Raw genomic sequence first — 7,822 nt, forward strand, 5'->3', positions numbered from 1 at the left:
TGTGCCATGTTGGTGTGCTGCACCCTTAACTCGTCATTTATCATTAGGTATATCTCCTAATGCTATCCCTCCGCCCTCCCCCCACCCCACAACAGTCCCCGGAGTGTGATGTTCCCCTTCCTGTGTCCATGTGTTCTCATTGTTCCTGTGGCCCTTACTCATACCAGGTCCAATTTTTCCAAGGCTATCATTTCACATTAATATTCCTTGAGATGATTTGATTCTTGGGTCAATTTTTATTCAATTTGTCATTGTTTTATTTTCTGCTGATTATTCCTATCAAGTCTAATTTTTCTCAACCATTGCAGTTTTCACCACTTCCTTTATAATTTTTTTTTTTAGTTTTTGCTGTAGAGCAAATGTTATAATGTGAAGTTGCCACCACTGTCAAGTTGATTCTGTGTTGATAATTTCTGCCAGTGATAGCCATTGTCAATTGGATGATTTAAATTTATTTCTCACCTAACCCACTTAAAAAATGTGATCAATGTCCTCACCTATGACAGAATTTCTCTTCTGTCCAGGATTAACCTATTTTTTCCCATCCAACTCTTTGGTATAATTCTGGTCATTTTGCAGATCGCTCACAGTGCTCCATGCGATGTTAGCAGAACACAAGAGCAAAGAGCAGAAGTCAGAACTGTGGGATGAGGCCGAGTGTGGTGGCTCATGCCTGTAATCCCAGCACTTTGGGAGGCCGAGGCGGGGGGATCACCTGAGGTCAGGAGTTCAAGACCAGCCTGGCCAAAACAGTGAAACCCAGTCTCTATTGAAAATACAAAAGTTAGCCAGGTGTGGTGATGCACATCTGTAATCCCAGCTACTTGGGAGGCTGAGGCAGAACCCGGGAGGTGGAGGTTGCAGTGAGCCGAGATCGAGCCACGGCACTCCAGCCTGGGTGACACAGCGAGACTCCATCTCAAGATAATAATAATAACAGTGGGGTGAAAACTAAAATGAAGGGCTGAAAAGTCCTTTTTAAGGGCAAAGCAGCATTAGGTTGGCCCCGCACATAAAGCGGCACGTAGTTCCCTTATAACCTGTATTCATGTGTTCTGCCATGATTTTCTGTAACACACATACCTAAAACACAGTGACCTGAAAAACATGTTCATTTGTTTATGGGTCCATGGATCAGCCGTAGGTCAATCGGCTGGGCTGGGCTGGACTCTAGGCTTGTGTCAGTTTCACGTTTGCTCCTCATATTTTCACTCTGGGACTGAGGTGAATGAGCCATAGCTGTGTGGGGCATCCTCTTCTCATGGTGGACTCAGAAACTCAAGAAGGCAAATTGCAACATGGCAGGTCTTTTGAAGCCTCTACGCAGAGCTGTCATTATAGACATTCACATGGTCAAACCCCAAATCAAAAGGGTTGGAAGAAAAGTCCTCCCACAAGGAAGACATACCAAGGCCATGGAGAGATGGAATTGTAAACAAATAATACAATCTACCATACAGCTTTTTTCCAGTATAAGGGTGCCAGATTTCCATAAGTATACAGCAGAACAGAAAATAATGTTTTCTCGGGTGACCCCATGTTTCCACCTATATATATATATATATATATATATCTGAAAAAATTTCTATGTTGAATTCTTCCTCACTGAGCACCCTGGTACAATAACTACATAATGAAAACTCTGAGTGCTCCTTGAGAAAAACAAAGGGTCTCCTGAGTAAGCTACATTGAAAATATTTATTCCCGGCTGATTTTACTTATAGCTGGAGCCCTCTGTATCTCTATAGTTTTCTCTCTATTATCTGAGAGTCCCCCAAAGAAATCTGGGTTTGCAACTTGATATGTGCCTGGTACTGAGGATACAGTATCCTCACTTAGCCTGGAGACAGCTAGCAGGTTGTCAGAGCTATCTAGATGACCAGTGATGGGGACCTGCCCTTGAATGATGGGGTTAAGTCATTTGAGGCGAAAGAAGAGGCATAATGAGGAAGAAATTATTAGGATGTGACTGTAGGCTGAGCATAGCAATGAAGGGAGGCAAAGGTCAAGGAAGAGTCTTCTAAGTTCGAAGAAAGGAAGATTAGTGTTCTCAATAAAAAAATGAATTATCAGAAAAGACAATTTTAGTGTTGGAAACATTTGGAGCCAAGTTCTTATATGAATCCATGATTAGGGAGAAACCTTCTGGTGATTGGACATTGAGAATGACAAGCAGTTGTCACATTCTGCAAGAAGCTGACATTACAATCAGCTCTGGTAAAAAGGTCCCTTTTTTGCTTTTCACAGACTTTCTTTAAAAAGTAAGAAGTATGTTCTTATAGGAAGGAAGGGCCAGAATGTCTTACTTGACCTGATTTTCTGGGTATTTTGGGAAATAAGAATGTTGTAAATGCCTGGAACATCTTGAAACTTCTTCCCGATAATAACATTTCCCCTCTGCTGCCACCAGTCAGCCCTCCACCCCAAGTCCCAGTCCTCTGGTTCCCCAAACTAGAACCTAACTCATCTTTTATTATCCTGTTTGCTTCCATGTTGAATACAATTAGTATCAACGAAACTCTGTTTTAATAAATATGTTTCAACTGAGCTGGCCAAAATAAATATCCACCACAGCTTCCAACACATACTTAGTGCCTTATCATTATTCTTCCAAGAGAATTATTCTAACCCCCAAACCACTCAGTTCCTGAAGACCACTTATGCCACTATTTAATGACATCCTTGTGTTTTATATATGAGTGTAAGGCAGCAGCTACACTCTGGCAAAAGCAAAAAAGTACCATGAGCATGTGTATACGCTGGATTCCTGCCTTCTTCCCTCCTTCCCTCTCTCCTTCCCTCCCTTCCTTTCTTTCTTCCTTCCTTCTTTTCAATGTTACACATCAAAGCATCTGATATGTGCCTGGTACTGAGGATACAGCAGCAAGCAAAATGAAGCCTTTAATCTTTGGAGCCTACATTCTAGAGAGAAGAAATAATTGGTATACAGTATACAGTCACACCTAAGGGATCGTGCAGGTCCAGTTCTAGATCACTGCAATCAAGCAAATATTGCAATAAAACATGTCACATAAGGTTTTAGTTTCCCAGGGCATTTAAAATGTATGTTTATACTACACCGTATTCTAATAATGTGCAATAGCATTACGTCTAAATAACAATGCATATACCTCAATTAAAAATAGTTTACTGCTTAAAAAAATCATCTGAGCCTTCATTATCTCTTTGCTTATAAAGGGTCTGCCTCAGTGTTGGTAACTACAGGCTGATAAGGGCTGTGGTTGTTGAAGCCTGGGGTGGCTGTGGGAAATTTTTAAAATAAGACAAAAATGAAGTTTGCCATATTGATATATTTTTCCTTTTGTGAAAGACTTCTCTATAGCATAAGATGTTGTTTGATAGCATTGTACCCACAGAAGAACTTTCAAACTTAGAGTCCTTCCTCCTAAACTCTGCTGCTGCTTTATTAACAAAGTTTATTTCATATTCTAAATCCTTTGTTGTCATTTGAACAATGTGCATAGCATCTTCACCAGAAGTTGATTCTATCTCGAGAAACCACTTTCTTGGCTTATCCATGAGAAGCAAGTCTTCAGTTGTTAAGTTTTATAATGAGATTGCAGCAATTTAGTAACATCTTTAGGCTCCACTTCTAATTCTAGCTCTTTTGTATTTTCACCACAACTATAGTGACTGCCTCCACTGAAATCTTGAACCCTTGAAAGTCTTCCATGAGGTTTGGAATCTAATTCTTCCAAATTCCTGTTAACTTTGATATTTTGACCTCCCCCCATGAACCACAAATGTTCTTAATTTCATCAAGACTGGTGAATTCTTTCCAGAAAGGTTTTGTTTACTTTGCCCAGATCCATCAGAGGAATTGCTATCTATGGCAGCTATAGCCTTATTAAATGTATTTCTTAAATAAGACTTGAAAGTCAAAATTAGTTCTTGATCCATGGGCTGCAGAATGGATGTTGTGTTAGCAGGCATGAAAACAGTATTTATCTCCTTGTACATCTTCAGCAGAGCTCTTGGGTGACCACGTGCATTGTCAATGAGCAGTAATAGTTTGAAAGGAATCATTTTTTTCTAAGCAGCAGTTCTCAACAGTGGGCTTAAAACATTCAGTAAACCATTCTGCAAACAGATGTGTTGTCAACCAGACTTTGTTGTTTCATCTATAGAGCATAGACAGAGTAGATTTAGCCTAATTATTAAGAACCCTAGAATTTTTGGAATGGTAAATGAGCATTGGCTTAAGCTTAAAGTTACCAGCTGCATTAGCTTCTAACAAGAGAGCTAACCTGTCCTTTGAAGCTATAAAGCTGGCCATTGACTTCTCCACTCCACCTATGGAAGTCCTAGATGACATCTCCTTCCAACAGAAGGCTGTTAGATCTACACTGAACATCTTTTATTTATTGTAGCCACTTTCATCAATGATCTTAGCAAGATCTAGATAACTTGCTGCAGCTTCTGATCAGCACTTGCTGCTTCACTTTGCACTTTTACATTATGAAGATGGCTTATTTTCTTAAACTTCAGGAACTAACCTCTACTGTCTCCAGAGTTTTCTTCTGTAGCTGCCTCACCTCTCTCAGGTTTTCTAGAATTGAAGAGATTTAGGGCCTTACTCTGGATTAGACTTTGGCTTAAGGGAATGTTCTAGCTGTTTGATCTTCTATCCAGACCACTAAAACTTTCTCCATATCAGGAATAAGACTGTTTGGCTTTCTTATTATTCATGTGTTAACTGGAGAAGCACTTTAAATCTCCTTCAAGAGCTTCTTGTTTACATTCACAATTTGGTTAACTATTTGGCACAAGATGCCCAGCCTGTTTCAGCTTTCAACATGCCTTCTTTACTGAGCTAAATCATTCCTAGCTTTTGATTGAAAGTGACAGACATGTGACTCTTTCTTTCACTTGAATACTTAGAAGCCATTGTAGGTTTATAAATTGGCCTAATTTCAATATTATAGTTTCTCAGAAAATAGTGAGGCCTAAGGAAAGCAAGAGAGATGGGGAAACAACCGGTTGGTGGAGCAATCAGAACATGCACATTTATCAATTCAGTATACCATCTTATATGGGCACAGTTTGTGGCACCCCAAAATAATTACAACAGTAACATCAAAGATCACCAATCACAGATCACCATCAAAGATATAATCGTAATGAAAAAGTTTGAAATTCAGAGAGTTACAGAGACATGATGTGAGTACATGCTGTTGGGAAAATGGTGCCAATAGATTTGCTCAAGTAGGATTGCCACAAACCATTAATTTGTAAAAAAAAAAAAAAAAATTGTAATACTGGTGAAGTACAATAAATCAAAGCACCAATAAAATGGGGTGTGCCTGTAGATAGAGAAAGAGAGAGATCAACACATACATATATGATGTAGTGATAAGCGCTCTCTAGGAGGATTGTCCCGTGGACAGTAAACAGCAAATGCTAAAGTCTTACATTTTAAGACTATTTCCCAAAGTTATTGACAAATTTTCTTTTTGATGGGAATGCTTGGTAAGCTTTAGACCTATAGCATTAATTGAATTAATTGAATATGAATATCAGTGTTTAATTTCATTCAAAAAATTTTAACTTCTACTCAGTTCTCCAGGGTCTTCTGATCTAGTTGGAGACAGAGATAGACATGCATGGAAGAACAAAGAAGCATAGGCCATTTTGGAGTGCAATCAACCGCATTCCTCCTAAGAAATACATTCTGACTTACTATAGAGCAGATGCCTGAGTTCACAATAATAGATGAATAAGATATTAATTAATAGACACCTATATTTCTCATACTTATTTTCATACAAGATGATTCAGTTAAGGAATCAAAGGGAAGAGATAAAGAAATAAAGTGGAGGAAAGCAAAGAGAAATCTGACTAGTTTACAATCTTGTCTACAGCAGCAGAGATGTTGTGAAAAAAAAGATGTTACAACCACTAAATTTGGAAAATGTAGTATTGAGAGACTTGTACCATACATCAGCAAAATAAAGATTCTAAGAGAAGTCCTGCAGATTAAATAAACAGAACCGTTTCCTCATGTGAAGCCTATTTACATTCTCACAGAATGTAAATTTGACTGGGGCCAGTCAGATTAAAAAAACTTTTATTAAGGCAGTGTCCCCAACCTTTTTGGCACCAGGGACTAGTTTCATGGAAGACAATTTTTCCATGGGGTGGGGATGGGGGAATGGTTTTGGGATGAAACTGTTCCACCTCAGGTCGTCAGGCATTAGATTTTCATAAGAATCAGGCAACCTAGATCCCTCACATGTGTAGTTCACAATAGGGTTCCTGCTCCTATGAAAATCTAATGCCCAGCTGATCTGACAGGAGGTGGAGCTCAGGTGGCAATTCTGGCTTGCCCCCTGTTTCTGTGGGACCTACTGTGTGGACTGTTTCCTCAGGTTGGGGACCCCTGCATTAAGAAATGTAAAATGAAGATTATATTTTCAGGGATCATTTCTATAGTTTGTCACTAGGGAAGTTTCTCTGAATGTGTAGAGCACCAGAAATATGAGGAAGAGGTGCAGGGTTCTTTCCTGAGTGTGAAGTCGGCTCTTGGCACTGCTTTCTTGCAACTGCTATTTGCCATTGGTGATTGTGGAGAGTCAGACAGAGAGGATGATGCAGTCTGAGTGGTTTCCACTATAGAAAGAAACAGAGAAAGGCAGGAAGGGAGGGAGGAAGAAGGGAGGGAGGGAAAGAAGGAAGGAGGGAGGAAGGGAAGGAAGGAGGGAAGGAGGAAAGAAAGGAGGGAGGAAGGAAAAGAAGAAGGGAGGAAAGAAAGGAAGAAGGGAGGTAGGGAAGTAGAGGGAGGGAGGGAGTAGGGAAAGAAGGAGGGAAGGAAGGGAGGGAGGAAGGGAGAAAAGCAGGAAGGAAGGGAGGGAGGAGGGAAGGAATGAAGGAAGAGAGGGAGGAAGGAAGGAAGGAGAGAAGGAGGGAAGGAGGGAGGGAGAGAGGGAGAGAGGGGAAACAAGAGAAAAAAAGAAAAGAAAAGAAAAGAAAAAGAGAGGGAAGTAAGGATTGAATTTTCTCCTAACATCAACCATGTCTCTGAACTCTAGATCAGGAGAATCCAGATCTCTTCACTGTGTTTGTGTAAATTCACCACCTGGTACCTCCCAATTTTCAGGGCAAATGTCCTCCGCCCATGATAAATGGTAACCAATACATCAAGAAATGTTCTGAGTAAGCTAATTATGACACCTTTTTCACAGACTCAGGTTAGTTTTCAACTTACTGTCAACTTAAATAGGTTTCAGTAGGAAAGCTATTAACTTCTGTTGACTGAGAAGAAATAGAATTATTATCTTGTTTATCAAAAGAGCCAATTTGTCTGTCTCCCTAAATGTATTTATTAAAGTAAAAAGGTCACTTTTTATTCCTGTCATTGGAAGATTGGGGCTTATTATCATTCCAGTTGTTTTTTTGGATAAAAAAGAGTTCAGAATACTGTTGCTATCTACACCTTCCTTGAGTGTTCTGAGGGAATGTTTGTGGGCACTAACTGTAAGAGAGTTTACAGTCTGAAGCTGGTCACCAATGCTGAGCAGAGAAGCTCTGCTGAGGATGTGGATAGATTAAACTATCTATTGGAGAGTATCTTAGACTGAGTCTTCAGGAGCTAATCCTGAACAGGAATTTGTCAGGAATTTATTAAGGAAGTGCCCCAGGAGAAACTAGTGAGGGAATGGAGATGCAAGACAAGAGAAGGGGAAGTCATTTAGCAAGGGTGCAATTCTGGGGAGGATCCCAGCCTCTGCTCATCCTGCAGGAGAGCTCTAGAGCATAAATTACATCTCAGAGTTTGTACTGACAGGAGGCAAGAGAGCTAGGC

General features: G+C 40.0%; 1 pseudogene; it reads left to right on the forward strand.

Moving 5' to 3' along the window:
- Positions 1-6,422: 6,422 nt before the first annotated feature.
- On the forward strand, positions 6,423-6,625 carry LOC116461583 (small nucleolar RNA U3; annotated as a pseudogene).
- The last annotated feature ends 1,197 nt before the right edge of the window (positions 6,626-7,822 follow it).

This window comes from Hylobates moloch, unplaced genomic scaffold (genome assembly GCF_009828535.3).
Source record: "Hylobates moloch isolate HMO894 unplaced genomic scaffold, HMol_V3 SCAFFOLD_21, whole genome shotgun sequence".
Classification (NCBI taxonomy): domain Eukaryota; kingdom Metazoa; phylum Chordata; class Mammalia; order Primates; family Hylobatidae; genus Hylobates; species Hylobates moloch.